At 39.6% G+C, this 21905-nt stretch overlaps 1 long non-coding RNA gene across 1 annotated transcript in view; it reads right to left on the minus strand.

Annotated features, from left to right (window-relative positions):
- The window catches only part of LOC132540697 (uncharacterized), a 183909-nt gene that overhangs the window by 28425 nt on the left and 133579 nt on the right, over nucleotides 1-21905 (minus strand). The window lies entirely within an intron of this gene.

Here is a 21905-nt window from a genome sequence, read left to right on the forward strand (position 1 = left end):
TTTATTGAATACAGACAGCCAGAAGTTGAGAGGGAAGGGGAACATAGAGAGGGAGAGAGACACCTGTAGCCCTGCTTTACCACACATGAAGCTTTCCCCCGGCAGGTGGGGACTGGGTCCTTGCACACTGTAACATGTGTGCTCAACCAGGTGCTCCACCACATGTACATGTAGACAATAATTCAGCTTCCTGCAAAACATTCTAGGTCCCCCCTTGGCCATCAGGCAGCAGGACCTGAACCTTCCACTCCACTCCCCCCTCCCCCCACCACCACCCGGCAGATACACAGAGCTCTTTAATTTCATGTAATACCCAAGTTTTTCTTGGTCTTTCCTTCCTGTTCTTATTTCTCAACTTCTATCTGTGAGTGAGATCATCCCATATTCAACCTCTTCCTGGCTTTTCTCAACATGATTCCTTCAAGCTCCATGCAAGATGAGGTGAAGAGGGTGAAGTCACCATTTTTAATAGCTGAGTAGTATCCAGTTGTGCATACAGACCACAACTTGCTCAGCCACTCATCTGTTGTTGGACACCAGTGTTGCTTCCAGGTTTTGGCTATTAGAAGTTGTGCTGCTATGAACACGGGTGTACACAGATCATTTTGGATGGGTATATTTGGTTCCTTAGGATCTATCCCCAGGAAAGGAATTACAGAGTCATAGGCCATAGGGCAGGTCCACTTCTGGCCTTCTGAGAGTTTCCAGACTGCTCTCCTCGGGGGTTGGACCAATTTACACTCCCACCAGCAGTGCAGGAGGATGGTTCCTTGGCCCCCATAGCCTCTCCAGTATTTGTTGTTGCTGTTGTTTCTGATGTTTGACATTTACACAGGAGTGAGATGGTATCTCATTTTTGTCTTTACTTGGAGCATTCCTTATATGTCTGTTGGCCTTCTGGATCTCTTTTTGGTGAATATTCTGCTCATGTCCTCTCCTTGCTTTTGGGTGGGGTCATTTGTTTTTGTTTTTGTTCGTGTTGCTGAACTTGGTGAGCTCTATATGTATTTTGGTTATTAGCCTTTTGTCTCATGTATGGCATGTGAAGATCTCTAGTTCTTTAAGGGGTCTCTTTGTTTGAGTGATAGTTTCTTTTGCTGTGCAGAAACCTTTTGATTTCATGTAGTTCCATTGGCTTATTTTTGTTTTAATCTTCCTTGAAATTAGGTTTATATCATTGAAGATACCTGAAATATTTAGATGGAAAAGAGTTCTGCCAATATTTTCCTCTAGGTATTTGATAGTTTCTGGTCTAACATCCTGGATCCATTTGGAGTCTATGTTTGTGTTTGGTGAAATGCAGTGATTCAGTTTTAAACAAAGCTACACGTTTCAACCCAATTTTTCCAACACCATTCGTTGAAGAGGTTCTCTGTTCTCCACTTAGTAGTTTGGGACTCCTTATGAAAAATTAAGTGTCCATAGTTGTGTTAATTCTGGGCTCTCAACTATATTCCACTGGTCAGTGCATTTATTTTTGTTTCAGTACCAAGCATTTTTTTTATTACAATGGCCCCATAGTAAAGTCTGAGGTCTGGAGTGTGATGCTTCCAGTTCTGTTCTACTTTCTCAAGATTCTTTTGGTGATTGTAGGTATTTTATGGTTACAGATAAATGCTTGTAGCTTCTGTTCTATTCTCTTAAAAGTTTCTGGTGGGACGTTGATAGGGATTGCATTAAATTTGTATATGACTCTGTGTAAAATATACATTTTGATGATGTTAATTCTTCCAAACTATGCATGTGGAATATATTTCCACTCTTTAGTATCTTTTTATATTTATATGAATAGTGACTCATAGTTTACAGTACACAAATTTTTCACTTCTTTTTTTAATTTATTTTGGAATAAAAATAGTTATTGGGTATAACAATGATTTTCTGCGTACCTATCACGACCACATAGCAATATAAATGCCATCTATTACTATAGCATTTGCAGAATCTAGAGATTCACATAAAATTCAGAATTTACTTGGATTTTGTCTGTTTTTCCACATTACTGTTTTTTTTTTTTAATTTCTTTATTGGGGAATTAATGTTTTACATTCAACAGTAAATACAATAGTTTGTACATGCATCACATTTCCCAGTTTTCCATATAACAACACAACCCCTACTAGGTCCTCTGCCATTGTTTTCCAGGACCTGTATTCTCCCCCCCTACCAACCCCACAGTCTTTTACTTTGGTGCAATACGCCAATTCCAGTTCAGGTTCTACTTGTGTTTTCTCTTCTTTCTGATCTTGTTTTTCAACTTCTGCCTGACAGTGAGATCATCCCATATTCATCCTTCTGTTTCTGACTTTCTTCACTTAACAAGAATTTTTCAAGGTCCATCTAAGATCGGCTAAAAATGGTGAAGACACCATTTTTTATAGCTGAGTAGTATTCCATTGTGTATATATACAACTTGCTCAGCCACTCATCTACTGTTGGACACCTGGGTTGCTTCCAGTTTTGGCAATTAAAAATTGTGCTGCTAAGAACATATGTGTACACAGAACTTTTTGGATGGGTGTGTTGGGTCCGTTAGGCTATATCCTCAGGAGAGGAATTAGAGGAGCATAGGGTAGGTCCATTTTCTAGCCTTCTGAGAGTTCTCCAGACTGTTCTCCACAGAGGATGGACCAATTGACATTCCCACCAGCTGTGCAGGAGGGATCCTTTGACCCCACAACCTCTCTAGCATTTGCTGCTGCTACATTTTCTGAAGTATGACATTCTCACAGGAGTGAAGTAGCATCTCATTGTTGTCTTGATTTGCACTTCTCTGACAATCAAAGACTTGGAGCATTTTTTCATGTGTTTCTCCCCATTTTGGACTGCTTCTATGGTGACTATCCTGTCCATGTCCTCTCCCCATTTTTGGATGGGGTTATTTGTTTTCTTGTGGTTGAGTTTGGCAAGCTCTTTATATATTTTGGTTATTAGCCTCTTGTTTGATGTATGGTACGTAAAGATCTCCAATTCTGTGAGGGGTCTCTTGGTTTGGGTAGTGGTTTCTTTTGCTGTGCAGAAGCTTTTTAATTTGATGTAGTCCCATAGGTTTATGCTTGCCTTAGTCTTCTTTGTAATAGGATTCCTTTCATTGAAAATGCCTTTAAAATTTATGCGGAAAAGAGTTCTGCCAATATTTTCCACTATGTATCTGATAGTTTCTGGTCTAACGTCCAAGTCCTTAATCCACATGGAATTTACTTTTGTGTTTGGTGAACTACAGTGGTTCAGTTTCATTCTTCTGCATGTTTCAACCCATTTTTTCCAACACCGTTTGTTGAAGAGAATCTGCTTTCCCCATTGAATAGTCTGGGAATCTTTCTTAAAGATTAGATGTCCATAGGTGTGGGGGCTTACTTCTGGGCTCTCAATTCTATGCCACTGGTCAGTGTGTCTATTCATGTTCCAGTACCAAGCAGTTTTGATAACAATGACCCTATAGTACTAATTGAGATCTGGGAGTGTGATAGCTCCAGTTCTGTTCTTTCTTCTCAAGATTGTTTTGGCAATGCTAGGTCTGTTCTGGTTCCAGATAAACATGTGTAGCATTTGTTCTATTCCCCTAAAAAATGTGGCTGGGATCTTGATGGGGATAGCATTAAATTTGTAGATGGCCCTGGGTAGTATATTCATTTTGATGATGTTAATTCTTCCAACCCATGAACATGGAATATCTTTCTACTTCTTTGTGTCTTTTTTCAATTTCCTTGAGTAGTGACTCATAATTTTCAGTATACAAGTCTTTCACTTCTTTGGTTAGGTTTATTCCTAGATATTTTATTGTTTTTTCCTATAGTAAAAGGAATTGATTTCTGGATTTCAACTTCTTCTAACTTAGTGTTTGCATAGAGGAATGCCACTGACTTCTGAATGTTAATTTTGTAGCCTGATACCTTACTGTATTGCCTGATGATTTCCAAAAGCTTAACGCTGTATTCCTTAGATTTACCTATGTATACTATCATGTCATCTGCAAATGGGGAAAGTTTGACTTCTTCTCTTCCATTCTATATCCCTTTAATTCCTTGATCTTGATGATTGCTATGGCAAGAATTTCCAACACAATGTTGAATAATAATGGTGATAGTGGGCAGCCCTGTCTAGTACCTGATCTGAGGGGAAATGCTTCCAGGTTTTCATTACTGAGTATGATATTGACTGTAGGTTTGCTATATATAGACTCCACTATCTTCAGGAATTTTCCATCTATTCCATTTTTTGTAGTGTTTTGATCATAAAGAGATGTGTTTTGTCAGAAGCTTTCTCTGCATCTATTGATATGACCATGTGGATTTTGGTCTTGCTTTTATTGATGTGGTGGATCATGTTGGTTGATTTAAATATATTAAAGCAACCCTGCATCCCTGGGATAAACCCCACTTGATCATGATGAACAATCTTTTTAATATACTGCTGTATCCTTTTGGCTAGAATTTTGTTCATTATTTTAGCATCTATGTTCATCAGAGATATTGCTCTGTAGTTTTCTTTTTTTAGTTTGTCCCTGTCTGCTTTTAGTATCAAAGTGATTTTGGCTTCATAGAAGCTGGAAGAGAGTATTCCAGTGTCTTCAATATTCTGGGAGACTTTTAAAATAGAGGTATTAGTTCTTCTTTGAAGGTTTTGTAGAATTCATTTGTAAAACTATCTGGTTCAGGACTTTTATTTTTGGGATGGTTTTTCATAATGTTTCAATTTCATTATCTGTGATGGGCCTGTTCAGATTATCTAGTTACTCTTTACTTAATTTTGGAAATTTGTAGGTATCTAGGAAAACATCCATTTCTCCCAGATTCTCTAGCTTGGAGGCATATAATTGTTCATAGAAGTCTCACATGACATGTTGAATTTCTGCGGTGTCTGTTGAGATATCCCCTCTTTCATTTATGATCCAATTTATTTGGGCATTCTCCCTTTTTTCTTTTGTGAGTCTGGCTACAGGTTTGCCAATTTTTTTCACTCTTTCAAAGAATAAACATTTACTTTCATTGATCTTTTTATGGTTTTCTTATTTTCAGTGTTATTGATTTTTGCCCTAACTTTAGTTATTTCTGTCTTTCTGTTTGCTTTAGGTTTCCTTTGTTCTTCTTCTTCTAGGTCTTTAAGGTGTGCAATCAGGCTGTTTATTTGTGCTTTTTCTTGTTTCCTAATGTGTGCTTGAATGGCTATGAACGTCCTTCTCAGTACTGCATTAGCTGTGTCCCAAATATTTTGATAGCTTGTGTCTTCATTTTCATTGAACTCTCAAAATACTTTGATTTCTTCCTTTATTCCCTCTTTGACCCAGTAGGTGTTAAGTAGTGTACTGTTAAGCTTCAACCTTTTGGCACTATTACTAATCTTTCATTTATTGTTTAATTGTTAGTTTAATTCCACTGTGTCTGAGAAGATGCTTGAGATGAGTTCAATCCTTTTGAATGTGCTGATGTTGTCTTTTTGGCCGAACACATGGCCTGTCCTTGAGAATGACCCATGTGGACTTTAATAAAATGTGTATTCCAGTTTCTTGGGATGAATGACTCTGAAAATGTCCAATAGTTCTAGTTTATCTATCTCTTCATTTAGCTCCCTCATGTCTATATTGATTTTCTGCCTGGATGATCTGTCATGTTGAGAGAGTGGGGTGTTGAAGTCCCCTACTATGACTGTGTTGCTGTTAATATATTGCTGTAGCTCTTTCAGTAGGCGTTTGATGTATTTAGATGACTTCTCATTGGTGCATAGATGTTAATAATTGTTAAGTCCTGTTGATTGACTGATCCTCTAAGCGTTAAGTAGTGTCCATACCTATCTTTTTAAATTTTTATTTTAAAGTCTATGGTGTCAGATATTAGTATAGCTGTTCCTACCCTTTTCTGTGGGCCATTGGTTTGTACAATAGTTTTTCATCTTTCACGTTGAGTCTTTGTTGGTCTTGTTGAGTTAGGTGGGCTTCCTGTAGACAGCATATTGTTGAGTTGTATCTTCTGATCCATCTTCCTACTCTGTGTCTTTTAATGGGTGAATTCAGGCCATTGACATTTATTGATATCACAAATTGAAAATATTTTATCACCATTCTTGTAGATTTTTAGAATATTCTGATATATGGCATATTTGTGGTGGTTTGACTGTTTACAGGAGTCCTTTCAGAACTTCTTTCAGGGCAGGCTTGGTGATAGTTGATTCTTTCAACTGTTGCTTGTCTGAGAAAGTTTTTATGCCTCCATCTAGTCTCAGTTCCAATCTAGCAGGATACAGTAGTCTTGGTTGAAAGCCTTTCTCACTGAGCACTCGACAGATATCTTCCCATTCTCTTCTGTCCAGTAGTGTCTGTGTGGAGATGTCTGCTGCTAATCTTATGGGTTTTCCTCTGCCGGTGACTCTTTATTTTTCTCTTGCAGCACTCAGGATCCTTTCTTTCTCCTTATTCCTTTCTGTTCTAAATATGATGTGTCCTGGTGTCTTTAAGTCTGGGTTAATTCTGTTTGGGACTCTCTGGTGTTCTTGAAACTTTATGTCTTCTATATTTTCTAGACTAGAGAAGTTCTCAGCTATTATGTATCTGAGAATTCTTTTTTCCTGTTCCTCTCTTTCTTCCTCTGGTAAGCCAATAATGCATACATTATTTTTTTGAGGTCATCCCATAGGTCTCAGTTGTTGTTTTCAGTATCTCTTAATCTCTTTTTGAGATCTCTTACTTCTTTTGTAGTTGTCTCTAATTCATCCTCAATCCTGCTAATTCTGTCTTCAGCCTCATTTATTCCTTTCTCTCTCCCTTCTACTGTTTTCTGGAATTTATCTATATTGTTATCCTGTTATTATACCGTGTTAGCTTGACCAGCTAGTTATGCTCTTAGCTCAGCTATTTCAGCTTTCAGCTCTCTAATTACCTTGTGATAATTAGTGTTTTCTTCCAGGGTCTCACTGGTTGTTTCTGCATTTCTGATGACAATTCATTCAAACTCTTTACTCACTCCTATGATTATTTCCTTTACTGGATGTTCCTTTTTGGATGTTGACCTCACTATTCTGTGCTTCAACCTTTGGGGGGCTTTTATTTGGACTCTTGTCCTGGTTCATTTCTCCAATATTTCTTCTTGTTGGCTTAACCATTCTATATAGTATGTTGTGAAGTCCCTCTGTCAGTACTTTTCAAATTACTCTTGCCTGGATTGACTTGGGTCTAAGTGAGGTACTTAAAGAGTTCACAGTTGTGGAAATTAATTGTTTCAATATTATTTTATCCCCTGATTTGGAGCACATTGTTTTAAAAGCCTCTTTTTTTCTTTTCTTCCCTGTAAGCTATGGGAAACTGAGGGCTTTTAAACTATAAGTAGGCTTCTTAGCTTAATCCCTCACTCCTGACCAAGAGATAAAGCAGGGTGGGGGAGAGATAGCACAGTAGTTATGCAAAGAGACTCTCATAGCCCCACCGGCTATGCCACAGAGGTATAGATCTTCTCCGAGTTTCCTGGTTAGTTCTCTGTCCCCTTGTGTCAGCACAGGGCCTCTCCCCCTCCACTGATCCAGATTCTGAGGGCAGTAGCAGTGGATACTCACAGTTGCATTTTGTGAGTCTTAGGGGAATCCTCTCCTACCTTCAGCCATCTTTTTGTTGGTGAAAGACTGGAGATGATGTCTCAACTGATAAACTGCTACCAGCCACTTATCTCTCCCTAGGCTCCTCTCTGTCCAAGAACCACAGGTATTTTCACTCAACAGTGATTTGGTGGGTTCCTGAAGTCATGTCTTGTTGAGGTCCCAGTTGATCTCCTTTGGTATTCCTAGTTGACCAGGAAGAGGAGAGGAGAGGAGAGGAGAGGAGAGGAGAGGAGAGGAGAGGAGAGGAGAGGAGAGGAGAGGAGAGGAGAAACACAGCTGCTGCTACTCCATAGCCCTGCCTCCCAGTACTTGGCACTTTTCAGCCTTTCACTTCTTTTGTTAGGTTTATTCCTAGATATTTGGATTTTTTTTGCTATAATAAAGAAATTGATTTCTGGATTTCTTCTTCTGACTTAATGTTTGCATAAATGTATACCATCAATATTTTTATGTTGATTTTGTAGTCTGACACCTTCTATATTGCCTGATAATTTCCAAGAGCTTCCTGCTGGATTCTTTTTTTATTTTACCATGATTTTAAATTTCTTTATTGCATAATTAATGTTTTATATTAAACAGTAAATATAATACTTTGTACATGCATAACATTCCCCAGGTTTCCATATAATTATACAATCCCCACTAGGTTATCTCTCTGTCATCCTTTATGGACTTGTATTCTCCCCACTCCCCCAACCTCAGAGTCTTTTACTTTGGTGCAATATGACAATTCCAGTTCAGGTTCTACTTGTGTTTTCTCTTCTGTTCTTGTTTTTCAACTTCTGCCTGAGAGTGAGATCATCTCATATTCTTCCTTCTGTTTCTGACTTATTTCACTTAACTTGACTGCTGAATTCTTTAGGTTTTTCAATGTATACTATCGTATCATCTGCAAAGAGGGACAGTTTCACTTCTCTTCTACACTGTATCCTTTTAATTCTTCTCTTTTGCTTGATGGCTATGGAAAGACCTTCCAACACTATGCTGAATAGTGATGATATTAGTGGGCAGTACTGTCTAGAGCATGATCTAAGTGGGATTTCTTCCAGTTTCTCACCATCTAGTATGATATTGGCTATAGTTCTGCCACATATGGATTCCACTAAGTTAAGGAATTTCCATCTATTCCTGTTTTTTGAAATGTTTTGATCAAGAAAGGATTTCTGATTTTTGTCAAAGGCTTTATCTGTACCTATTGAGATAATAGTGTGGTTATTGTTTTTTTCTTGAATTGATGTGGTGGATCTTATTTTTTATTTATGTATGCAGAACCAACCTTGCATGCCTGGGATAAATTCCATTTGGTCATGACATACAATCTTTTTAACACACTGCTGTATTTGGTTGGCTAGAACTGTGTTCAGTATTTTAGCATCTACATTCATCAGAGATATTGGTGTATAATTTTCTTTTTTTGATATTGTTGTATCCCTGTCTGCTTTTGGTATCAGAGTAGCACTGGCTTTGTTAACTGTTACATTTTCTTGTGATTATAGTCACATTTTGGTTACACCTATTTTACACAGCAAAATTAGTAAAATTATTTAATTTTTCAAGCTATAATTTACTCAGCTTTAAATCTGGTATTAGCTGGACCAGAGAGCTAGCTCACCAGGTAGGGCACAAAGTCCTGGCTTCACAGAAATAAATGCAAATATGCAAATAAGGTGGATATTAGCCTTTTTAGTAACTATGTCTAAAAGACTGTTTTGCATCAACAATGGGTAAAATTGCTTCTCAGATTTTTTTTTCTTTACCAGTTTCTGTATACATAGTAAAAAGTGGTGTTAGGTAAGTGGGTAAGGAAAAAGTGTGGTACAAAATAACTAGAACCACTTCCAAGCCACATTCATTAATTGCTTGGTGACCCATGTAGAGCACTTTGTTTTCCTATCCCTCCCTTTTTCCTGATTGACAGGAGAGAGAAGATTGTTTCTGCTTTATATCCACCTCTTCTGAAGACAGAGAAGATGATGGAGAATCCAAGAGACAGTGAGTACCTCTGAAGAAAATGTAAGGTAAGATTTTTTTATGTTCTTTTTTTTTTCTCTGCTTCACATTCCTCTTTTTTATTTTTATTTGGGGGGGGGGGACGGTTAAAAGATTTTTTTTTTCATAACTCATTTTTATTTTCAAGACTAGATTTTGGAAAACAACAGTACTTAACTGCTAGAATGCCCTGATCTTGACTTCAAACTTGGATAAGCATGACAAATACATTAATTATGAGACATGCATGTTTATCTTCAAAGTTAAGTGCGACTCTAGACAGAGGGCTGTCTTGGGAAGAGCATTAGAATTAGGGTTGAGGCACCTGTGTTTGGATTTTTGTTCTGCTTCGTATTAGCTGTCTAACACAGAGCAAATTAATGTGCTTCTCAGGGGTTTTTTTGTTATTATAAAATAATATCTGGACTAAACAACATCCATTGAAATTCTTAGCATGCTTATAGTTTATGCATTTGGAAGATGATGCTGAATAGGAGATTACTTATATGTCATAGACACTTGATGCCTCATCTAGAAACATCTCCTGGTTTTCTTCTCTGCCTTTCCTCCTCCACCTTCTCTAACTCCTATGAAGATCTCATGTTTCAGCGTCCTAAATGCCTTCTCGATGTCCATTATTCTCATTTTCCTGAAAATTCTACATCCACGTGAATGTCTAATAAGCATTTTAGATACAGCATGTGCAACCCTGACCTCCAGTCTCCCGAGCCTTGCAGGCTTTCCACCTACAGTCATGGCCATCACTGCCCATAGCAGCTTCTTTCATTTGCTCTTTCATTGCTTCTTTCATTTCACAAGGCTCAAAATCTTGAAGTCTTTCTTGACACCCCACAGTCTGCATATAAACTATATGCAAACCCTGGATCTCTTCCGACTTTCACAACATACTCCAGAACCCCACCACTTATTGCTTCTTCCTGAACCATCACAACCCAAGACATTCTTTGCTCTTAGCTAGGTTCTTGCAACAGTCTTCTGTTGGTCTTTCAGCTTCTGTATCAGCTCTCATAGAAAATCTTCTATAGGGAGTCAGGCGGTAGCGCAGCGGGTTAAGCGCAGGTGGCGCAAAGCACAAGGATCCTGGTTCAAGCCCCTGGCTCCACACCTGCAGGGGAGTCACTTCACAAGCAGTGAAGCAGGTCTGCAGGTGTCTGTCTTTCTCTCCCCCTGTCTTCCCCTCCTCTCTCTGTTTCTCTCTGTCCTAGCCAACAACAAGAACAATAACTACAACAACAATGGCAACAAAAGGGAATAAATAAATATTTTTTAAAAGGATTAAAAAAAAAAAGAAAGTCTTCTTTACACAATAGCCAATACCATCCTGTTAAAGTACTGGGTTGTTGGAAAATCCATGACAAAGCTATTTTTCTCGGTTTTCTGATGTGAAAATGCATCCAGACCACCCAATAGAAAGACTGATCCTGTATTCCTCTACTCAGAACCTTCTCAAGATGTTTCACTGCAACAGTCAGACTCAGATTCTTACTACCAGCCCACCCCAGTTCTCATGAATAGACCCCCATAACTCTGACTTGTCATTGCCTTTACTTGAGCTTTGTGAGTTTCATCTCCTGTGAGCACTAGACTCTCTGTCTGACTGAAGACTTTTGCTTTAGTCTCTCCTTCTGCTTTCAATTTTAACCTACATAGCACCAGGCCTCACTCTCTCACCACCACCAATCTTTGTGCAAATGTCACTTTTTCAGCATGACCTTCTCAAGTGACCCTGTTAGTCCCAGCAATTTTGTCCTCCTTATCTGTTTTATTTGTATGCATAGCACTTTTCCCCTTTCAACATTCTGTGCTCTATTTACAAGAATGTGTACTCTTTTAGAGAAGGTGGTTCCTATTGTTTCATTTACAGATTGATTCCTCTGTATCAACATCTGGCTCCTGGTAGAAACTTAATCAATGAATAAAAGAGTGGGATTAATGAATGAGTTAACAGACCATTCTTGCAAAAAGAACTTCAAATCATGGACTTGTTAAAACAACCGCCCCTTTACAGATTAATCACTTGAAGCTCTGGGAGACTAAATGATTTGTTTATATTTATACAGTGGGTATGTTTATGGTCAAACTGAATCAGGTCATACAATTTTCAGAGCCATACTGTTTCAATTATGCTTCAAATAGATAGATACATTTGAAAAAGGTTCTAAAATTTACACTCAAGGGGCCTGATGGTGGCACACTTAGTTGAGCGCACATGTTACAGGACACAAGGACCCAAGTTCAAGCCCCCAGTCCCCAACTGCAGGGGAGAAAGCTTCACAGGTGGTGAAGCAATGCTGCAGGTATCTCTCTGTCTCTCTCCCTATCTTCCCCTCCTCTCACCTTCTGGCTGTCTCTGTCCAAATAAATAAATAAATATAATAAAGAAGAAAGAAAAAATAAAATAAAGTTTGGAGATTTTTAAAAAATGCTCAACATTACTTTGTCATTGTTGTTGTTTTCTGATTTATTTATTTTCACTCATTACCCTTACCTCAGTGCCTAGTTCCTTTAGACTCTATCAGGATGGTATGGCAAGAAAGGATTCCTTGTCCCGGAACCCTCCGTGATGTCCTACAATGATTTGGCTCTTTTCCTGGATGGATCCTTCTTAGTTTCTCTCAACTGGGGCATGACTGTGGAAAAGCAGGCTGAAGAAGGCTGAGGCTCCGTGCAAATGTCTCCGGCTTCTTGTCTCAGTCACTGCTGCTTCCTTCTCCATCAGGCGGGCTCCTGTCTCTAGCCTTCACAAACAACTCTTTGCCTTCTTCCACACAGCTTTCATTTCCCTGCTCTGAGCTTGATGTTGTGTCTGGCCACACAATCCATGTTGGCTATTTTTACTGACAGCAGCCACCAGCCCATCTGGTTCTCATTACCACAAACTGTTACCTTCATTGAGACCAGTTTGCAAATGAGTGGACAGCAGACAGCAAGGAGGTCAAGTCCACGCAGCCACTCCAGGGACCTCCTGAGATTGACCCAGACAGCCACTGTTGCTGTTGATGAAGGTTCTTCACAGCCAAATTGGGTTGGACAAAATGTTGATCTCTCTCTCTCTTCCATGTTAATTCAGCAGGTTTTCAATAGGGTCAAGTTTCAAAGGCAGATTGCTATATAATAGTGAGACAAACTTGAGTCTTTTGTTTCTTTTCTTCTGAGGAGCTGGTTATCATGAGGGATCTAACTCTCTATAGAGTGACATAAATTCATGAGGGCCGATTATATCGGGAGGGGATGGTCCTGAGCACCCCCTGCCTCTGGGAAGATGACTAAAGATGCCCAGGGCTTCAAAACTATTAATAACATCTCCCTCGGCTTAGGAAACACACTGTAATTTGCAAAACATTTTCAAGTAGAACCTTGCTGTGAGATTTGGTCTTTCCAAGTTCATTTCCCAGGTGTGGTAATCAGAACACTGAGGAGCTAACACACTGCCACAAAGCTGCAAGGCCAGGATGAGGGTAACATGGGATTCAGTCTCATCACCCTGGCGTTCAGGCTGGAGCTTCTGCCCTGGGAGCACAGTTGCCTCAGTGGTTTGAAACAAAACTGGAAAGACTATTCCAAGACTTAAGTTTACAGCTCAAGTGGGACCTGGTGAGGTATCCTGCATTGAAACTGGAAGTTGCCATAGAGACCTAGGCTCCCATGACACCATAAATCTGCTGTCACTCCAGCTGTATGACACTGGCATACATGCAAACACTGGGGTTCTTGCCATCACACACAATGACACTTTCCTAAGGAGCAGTGGCTACATTGATCCACTGAGCACAAGCCTTCAGAACAAAGAAAGGGTTAGCTGTCCTGAGACCTCCTCCAACCTCACCATGAACTGTCATCCTTCCACCAAGTCCTCCATGGTTGCCTTCCTTTAATTTCTTTCTTACATACTGGAACCTATTTCATAAGAATTCTTTCTTGGGAGTCTGGTGGTAGCACATCAGGTTAAGCGCACATGGCGCAAAGTGCAAGGACCAGCATAAGGATACCTGTTTGAGCACCCAGCTCCTCACCTGCAGGGGAGTCGCTTCACAGGCAGTGAAGCAGGTCTGCAGGTGTCTGTCTTTCTCGCCCCCTCTCTGTTTTCCCCTCCTCTCCATTTCTCTCTGTCGTATCCAACAATAATGACATCAATAACAACAAAATAATAACTACAACAACAATGAAAAGCAACAAGGTCAACAAAAGGGAATATATATATATATATATATATATATAAAGTGAATTCTTTCTTTTCTTTTTTCTTTTCCTTTTTTTTTTTTTCCTCCAGGGTTATCACGGGGGCTCAGTAAATGCACTATAAATCCACTGCTCCTGGAGGCCGTTTTCCCATTTTGTTGCCCTTGTTACTGTTGTTATTGCTGTTGGATAGGACAGAGAGAAATGGAGAGAGGAGAGGAAGACAAAAAGGGAGAGAGAATGATAGACACCTGCAGACCTGCTTCACCGCTTGTGAAGTGACCCCCCTGCAGGTGGGGAGCCAGAGGTTTGAATCAGCATCCTTATGCCAATCCTTGTGCTTTGTGCCATGTGCACGAAGTGACCCCCCTGCAGGTGGGGAGCCAGAGGTTTGAATTAGCATCCTTATGCCGATCCTTGTGCTTTGTGCCATGTGCACTTAGTGCCATGTGCGCTTAACCCCCTGTGCTACTACCTGGTCCCCCATAAGCATCCTTTCAGCTACTCACATGTAGCTCTTACTCTCTTTTTAAATGTATTAGTGACTTGATATTGATTTACAAAATTTAAGATAATAGGGGTATAATTCTTCACCATTCTTACCACCAGAGTTCTGTATTCCCATTCTCATTATTGGAAGTGAAGGTGGGAGTTCTGACTTCTGTAGTTGCTACCCTGCTGGACATGGACATTGGCAGGTAAATCCATACCCCCAGCCTGTTTCTATCTTTCCTTAGTTATGTAGGGCTCTGGAGAGGGGAGGTTACAGGACACATTGGTGAGGCCCTCTGCCTAGGTAAAGTAGGATGGACTCATGATAGTATCTACAACTTGGTGGCTATAAGGTGCTAAAATATAAAACAGGAAAAAATTGATTCGTGAACAGGAATCAAAAAGTAGGAATAGAGCAGATGAGAATAGAGATCTGAGGGTAGAAAAAAAAACAAGGAAGTCTACTTTAAGTGTGTTCCTAGGGGTCCATTACTTTCATAGTTTTTGCTTCAGTTATATAGCTAACAAAAGGAGTTAGACAAAAATATTTTCTGCCAACATGGTGTCAAAGTTGACAATAGGGCTAAGGTTGAGAATGGGGGGTGTGGGGTGGGTAGATTCTCAGCTCCACTATATGGGGTTGAAGGTAGGGACACAGACCTTTGGTGGCAGGAATGGTGGTAATGTACACTCCTATTAACCTATAGTCTAATAAATCTAAAAATAGATTGAATCTCTCAAGCTTTTTAAAGCATAGACTTTAGTTCTAAGTATATATTCCTTCAACCTACGCACTTAAGGTTTCAGATGAGAAAACAAACTGAATTTTAACACTGGGTTTAAATTGTTAATGCATTTCTAGTAATAACTTTTAAAGAAACATTAAATGACCTATAATCAATTATAGAGAAAGGAGACCAGAAGTAACCAGTCTTGCCAGTATATGATATAGTTATTTGTAAATAGCATTAAATGACACAAATCATGGTAAGGTCTTATATGTTACAGTAAATCCTAACCATAGGATTTTCAAAATAAATCAAGTTCCCAAATAATTTGTTTATAATAATAATTATCTTCTTAAACTTGCCTTCTTAAACTCTAAGACAGCAAGAAAACTTTCTCATTCTCTATATTTCTCTGAGTCCTGGAACCTCTGGGTTTTGCTCATTTTTCCTTCATGATTCTCTTGATCCATGTCATTTGATCATGTATCTGTTGATCTCAACCAAACCAAAGCAACCAGTGCCACCTTGAAATGTTTCACTTCAGACTGTGACCAGAGATATCAGGCCTAGGATGCCAACCCTCCAGCTCCAATACATTTATGAGAACTTTCCTAGCTCATAGGACTTATTAGTTCAATTTTGGGTGGTGCATTTCCTAGCAAAGCTAAAGAAACTAGATATAGACCAGGGCCCATGGGATATGTGAGCATATATGCATAAGTTGGGGAAAACATATACCTTAAACAAAAAGTGTGCAATGGTCTACAGTGACTCAATAAGTACAGCAGACAAGTAGAAAGACCTAAAAAAGACACCAAAATTGGGGGGGGGGTCTGAGCAGTGTCACACTGGGTTAAGCACACATAGTATGAAGCACAGGGACCTGTGCAAGGATCCCACCTGCAGGGGCATCTATTCACAAACAGTGAAACTGTTGTAATTTAACTTATAAAAGGGTTGGTTGGTGGCTGCTGTGGCACGTAAAAGGATTCACAGAGGCTAGCTGGGAACTGGCTTAAACAATACAAGGTTTATTAGGGTAAAACAGGTAAGAAGCAAAATAAGCACTGATCATCAAGGGTTAAGAGTACGCTAAGTCCATAAAATCTGAGTACAGTTATTCAAAGTTTAGTCCCATAAGATAAACAATTGTCAGCTCTGATCAAGGTTGCTCATGGCTATAGAGGGGTCTAAAAGTTTACCAGCTAGCAGATTCACACATGTTCAGTTCCCAGGAGAAGTAGTCATGATGGGATACCCGGCACACCTCTGCCAAGATGCATCCGACCAGGAGAAGCAGCAGCAGCCAAAGAGAGAGAGCGACTTCCAGCTGGCTATACTTTTAAGTCTATCCAGTCCACCCACAATGCTTTGTACACCAGCACAGACTGGATCCGCCCACAGTCCACCATGCGCCTGTGCAGATCACTGCACACTCTGTTCAAGGCTGACGTCAGCACTGTGCTGGGACTTCCATCCATGGTCGCCAGTATAGTGCCTCACACAGTGAAACAGTTCCTTCTCTCTCATTCTCTATCTTCCCCTCCTCTCTCAATTTCTCTCTGTCTTATCCAATAAAATGGGGGGGAAATAGCCAATAAGAGTAGTAGATTCATAGTGCTGGCACCGAGCCCCAGCAATAACACCAGAGGCAAAAAAAAAAAAGACACCAAAAGGTACTTAATAAAATATTTTCTGCTTGGAACTAGATACCCTCCTTACCTACTCCCTATTTCAATTCCCTCAGTCACTCAAGTCTAAATGTGTCAGATAAAATAAGGACTACAAAAGTCAGTATACTTTAATGCTGGCCTTTTTGTTCACCACCAGGCCAACCCTTCATCTGGGGACATAGTCAGGGAATCCTGGGACTCTCACATAGATATGATGGGCCTAGACCTCTAACAGATCCCTCTCTCCACCATCACTAGTCATCTCCATAAGGAACAACATCATAAACACTTTGTGGGTCTCTACAGGATCTTGCCCTTATTGTGGACCAACAATAGTACAAACTACCCCACTGTCTGAAGGGAGACTGGGTCAACATACTCTGCCACTTGAGGAAGACATGTCCTGAAATCAGTGAAGCCTAGAATGTTCCCAGCTGTGACTATGAAATGTGAGCTCAGACCTACAGGGAAGCAGAGGTTACATAAGCTCCTGTGCTAAATAGGAATAGACATGGGCCCTGGGTCAGATCAATGGAATTTACAGTTATGATATTTATATACTTTTCTCATTTGGGGGAGCTTCTCCCTGCTCTTATCCAACTTTCTAGTCCTATTCTCAACTGGTGGAGAGAGAGAGCCTAGGATCAGTGCTAGAGTGGTACACAGAAGCTGAGTGATGAATGACATACTCATGTCTTATTTATATGCATGACAATGCAGGAAAGAATGTGGAGGATTAGGGACAGGAATTAAGGGGATTTAACAAACACGATGTCTCTTCCATCGCTCAACACTTCCCCAGCCATGCATGTTCTCTGTTAGAGAGTTCTATCGTGCTCTTGATGTCTCTTTCAAGCTGTCACTTGGGAAAGGTCCAAAGGGAGAGTCAAGGGACTCATCTAGTAGCCTTGTAAAATGAGATGTCCCCATCATAAACCTGTGCAGGGCAGAATTGAGAATGTCTATTGATTCATCCTGGGTTCAGGTTTTGGACCCGAAGACTTGCTTGGAGTCTACAACAGGAACTCAACAGACACACATAAATGGATTTGTGTACATTCTCCTCTCACATCATTTTACATACAACTTCTCCCAACTAGGCAACACTATCTCTTTCTCTGGAAATGTGTTTAGTTTAGTCTTTTTTTTTTTTTTAAGTTTTGGACAATAATACCAAGAGAAGAACAGCACAGTGTTCAGTTCCTGGCATCTCTCCTTTGGTAGTAGTAAGGCCAAAGTCTTAGAAGTTAGATTTTGAGAAGAAGAGAACAAAACTCTTGTGTGATGTATGGCATGTAAAGATCTTCTCCCATTCTGTGAGGGGTCTCTTGGCTTGGGTAGTAGTTTCTTTTGCTGTGTAGAAGCTTTTTAATTTGATGTAGTCCCATAGGTTTTTGCTTGCCTTAGTCTTCTTTGTAATAGGATTCCTTTCATTGAAGATGCCTTTAAAATGTATGCAGAAAAGAGTTCTGCCAATATTTTCCTCTAAGTATCTGATAGTTTCTGGTCTAGCATCCAAGTCCTTGATCAACTTGGAATTTACTTTTGTGTTTGGTGAAATATAGTGGTTCAGTTTCATTCTTCTGCATATTTCAACCCAATTTTTCCAACACCTTTTGTTGAAGAGTATCTGCTTTCCCCATTGAATAGTCTGGGCATCTTTGTCAAAGATTAGATGTCCATAGGTGTGGGGGCTTACTTCTGGGCTCTCAATTCTATGCCGCTGGTCAGTGTGTCTATTCATGTTCCAGTACCAAGCAGTTTTGATAACAATGACCCTATAGTACAAATTGAGATCTGGGAGTGTGATAGCTCCAGTTCTGTTCTTTCTTCTCAAGATTGTTTTGGCAATGCTAGGTCTGTTCTGGTTCCAGATAAACATGTGTAGCATTTGTTCTATTCTCCTAAAAAAATGTTGTTGGGCTCTTGATGGGGATAGCATTAAATTTGTAGATGGCCCTGGGTAGTATATTCATTATGATGATGTTAATTCTTTCAACCCATGAACATGGAATATCTTTCCACTTCTTTGTGTCTTTTTCAATTTCCTTGAGTAGTGACTCATAATTTTCAGTATACAGGTCTTTCACTTCTTTGGTTAGGTTTATTCCTAGATATTTTATTGTTTTTGTTGCTATAGTAAAAGGAATGATTTCTAGATTTCAATGTCTTCTAACTTAGTGTTTGCATAGAGGAATGCCACTGACTTTTGAATGTTAATTTTGTGGCCTGATACCTTACTGTGTTGCCTGATGATTTCCAAAAGCTTCTTGCTGGATTCCTTAGGTTTTTCTATGTATATTATCATGTCATGTGCAAATAGGGAGAGTTTGGCTTCTTCTCTTCCATTCTGTATCCCTTTAATTCATTGTTCCTGCCTGATTGTTGTGGCAAGAACTTCCAACACTATGTTGAATAGTAATGGTGATAGTGGGCAGCCCTGTCTAGTACCTGATCTGAGAGGAAATGCTCCAGTTTTTCACCATTGAGTATGATGTTGGCTGTAGGTTTGCTATATATAGACTCCACTATCTTCAAGAACTTCCCATCTATTCTCATTTTTGTAATGTTTTATTCATAAAGCGATGTTTTATACTGTCAAAGGCTTTCTCTGCTTCTATTGGTATGATCATGTGGTTTTTGGTCTTGCTTTTATTGATGTGGTGGATCACGTTCGTTGATTTATGTATATTAAACCAACCTTGCATGTCTGGGATAAACCCCATTTGGTCATGATGAACAATCTTTTTAATATACTGCTGTATCCGGTTGTCTAGAATTTTGTTCAATATTTTCACATCTATCTTCATCAGAGATATTGGTCTATAGTTTTCTTTTTTGGTTGTGTCCCTGTCTGCTTTTGGTACTAAAGTGATTTTGGCTTCATAGAAGCTGGAAGGGAGTATTTCAGTGTCTTCAATTTGTTGGAAGACTTTTAAAAGTAGAGGTATTAATTCTTCTTTGAAGGTTTTGTAGAATTCATTTGTAAAACTATCTGGTTCAGGACTATTATTTTTGGGAAGATTTTTGATAACTGTTTCAGTTTCATTAGCTATGATGTGCCTGTTCATGTTATCTACTTCCTCTTTACTTAGTTTTGGAAGTTGGTAGGTATCTAGGAAATTATCCATTTCTCCCAGATTCTCTAGCTTGGTGGCATATAGTTGTTCATGGAAACCTTGCATGATATGTTGAATTTCTGCGGTGTCTGTTGTGATATCTCCTCTTTCATTTATGATCAATTTATTTGGGTCTTCACTCTTTTTTCTTTTGTGAGTCTGGCTAAAGGTTTGCCAATTTTTTTCACTCTTTCAAAGAACGAACATTTACTCTCGTTGATCTTTTCATGGTTTTCTTATTTTCAATGTTATTTATTTCTGCCCTAACTTTAATTATTTTTGTCTTTTGGGTTGCTTTAGGGTTCCATTGTTCTTCTTCTTCTAGGTCTTTAAGGTGTGCAATCAGTCTGTTTATTTGTGTTTTTTCTTGTTTCCTAATGTGTGCTTGTATGGCTATGAACTTCCCTCTCAATACTGCCTTAGCTGTTCCCAAATATTTTGATAGCTTATGTCTTCATTTTCATTTGAGCTCTCGAAACAATTTGATTTCTTCCTTTATTTCCTCTTTGACCCAGTAGGGGTTAAATAGTGTACTGCTGAGTTTCCACATTTTGGGACTATTACTAATCTTTCATTTATTGTTTAATTGTTAGTTTAATTGCACTGTGGTCTGAGAAGATGCTTGGGATGAGTTCAATGCTCTTGAATTTGCTGATGCTGTCTTTGTGACCTAACATATGGTCTGTCCTTGAGAATGACCCATGTGGACTTTAATAAAATGTGTATTCCAGTTTCTTGAGATGAATGACTCTGAAAATGTCCCATAGTCCTAGTTTATCTATTTCCTCATTTAGCTCCTTTATGTCTTTATTGATTTTCTGACTGGACAATCTGTCAATTTGAGAGAGTAGGGTGTTGAAGTCCCCTACTATGACTGTGTTGCTGTTAATATATTGCTTTAGCTCTTTCAGTAGATGTTTGATGTATTTAGATGGCTTCTCATTGGGTTTATAGATGGTAATAATTGTTAAGTCCTGTTGTTCCTCTGAACATTAAGTATTGCCCCTTCCTATCTTTTTTAATTTTATCTATTTTGAAGTCTATGGTGTCAGATATGAGAATAGCTATTCCTGCCCTTTTTTGTGGGCCATTGGCCTGTATGATAGTTTTCCATCCTTTCACTTTGAATCTATGGGAGCCGGAGGGCTTTTAAACTATAAGTAGGCTTCTTAGCTTAATCAATTACTAATGACCAAGAGATAAAGCAGAGTGTGACAGAGATAATCTGGTGGTGATGCAAAGAGACTCTCACAGCCCCACCACTATGCCACCGAGGTATAAATCTTCTCTTGAGTTTCCTGGTTAGTTCTCTGTCCCCTAATGTCAGCACAGGGCCTCCCTGCTGCTGCTCCAGATTCTGAGGGAAGTAGTAATGGACAGTTGCATTTGGTGTGTCCCAGGGAGTTCTCTCCTCCCCTCAGCCGTCCCCTTGTTGGTGAAATAGACTGGAGGTAGTGCCTCAGCTGATAAACTGCCAGACTGTTACCAGCCACCCAATCTCTCCCCAGGCTCCTCTCTGTTCAGCAGCCACATGTGTTTGCACTCACCGATGATCTGGTGGGTTCCTGATGTCGTTCTAGTCCTGTCCTTTTTTGGTCCCAGGTGGTCTCCTTTGGTATTCCTAGTTGATCCCAATTCTAAAGCCTTTTACTATTTCTCCTTCTTCATCAGTCCCCTCTCAATTTTCAAGATACTTTCCCAATGCTTCCTTCACCAAGAAGCCTTTCCCAATACCTACAGGCAAAACAAGAGTCTTTTCCCCACTGTGTTACTGAGAACTTATCCCACATTTTGTCAACTCCTGTCTTTTTATTTCATATTGTCACCAGGTTATCACAGGGGCTTGGCACTACAAGACAAAACCACATCCCTCCCAGGGATGATTTTTTTTTTTCTTGTGAAATTATTCCTGGTTTTTACTGGGTAGGACAGAGATAAATTCAGAGGCAAGGGGAGACAGACAGGGAGAGAGAAACAGAGACACCTGAAACCCTGCTTCAAAAGTCATGAAGCCTCTCTTCCCCACAGGTGTGGACCCGGTGCTTAAAGTCTACGGTAGCAGCCAAATGTAGGTGGCTGGGCCCATACCCAGCCCATAGATTCCCTTATACTGACTGGCC

The sequence above is a fragment of the Erinaceus europaeus genome, chromosome 10 (assembly GCF_950295315.1).
Source record: "Erinaceus europaeus chromosome 10, mEriEur2.1, whole genome shotgun sequence".
Taxonomy (NCBI): Eukaryota; Metazoa; Chordata; class Mammalia; order Eulipotyphla; family Erinaceidae; genus Erinaceus; species Erinaceus europaeus.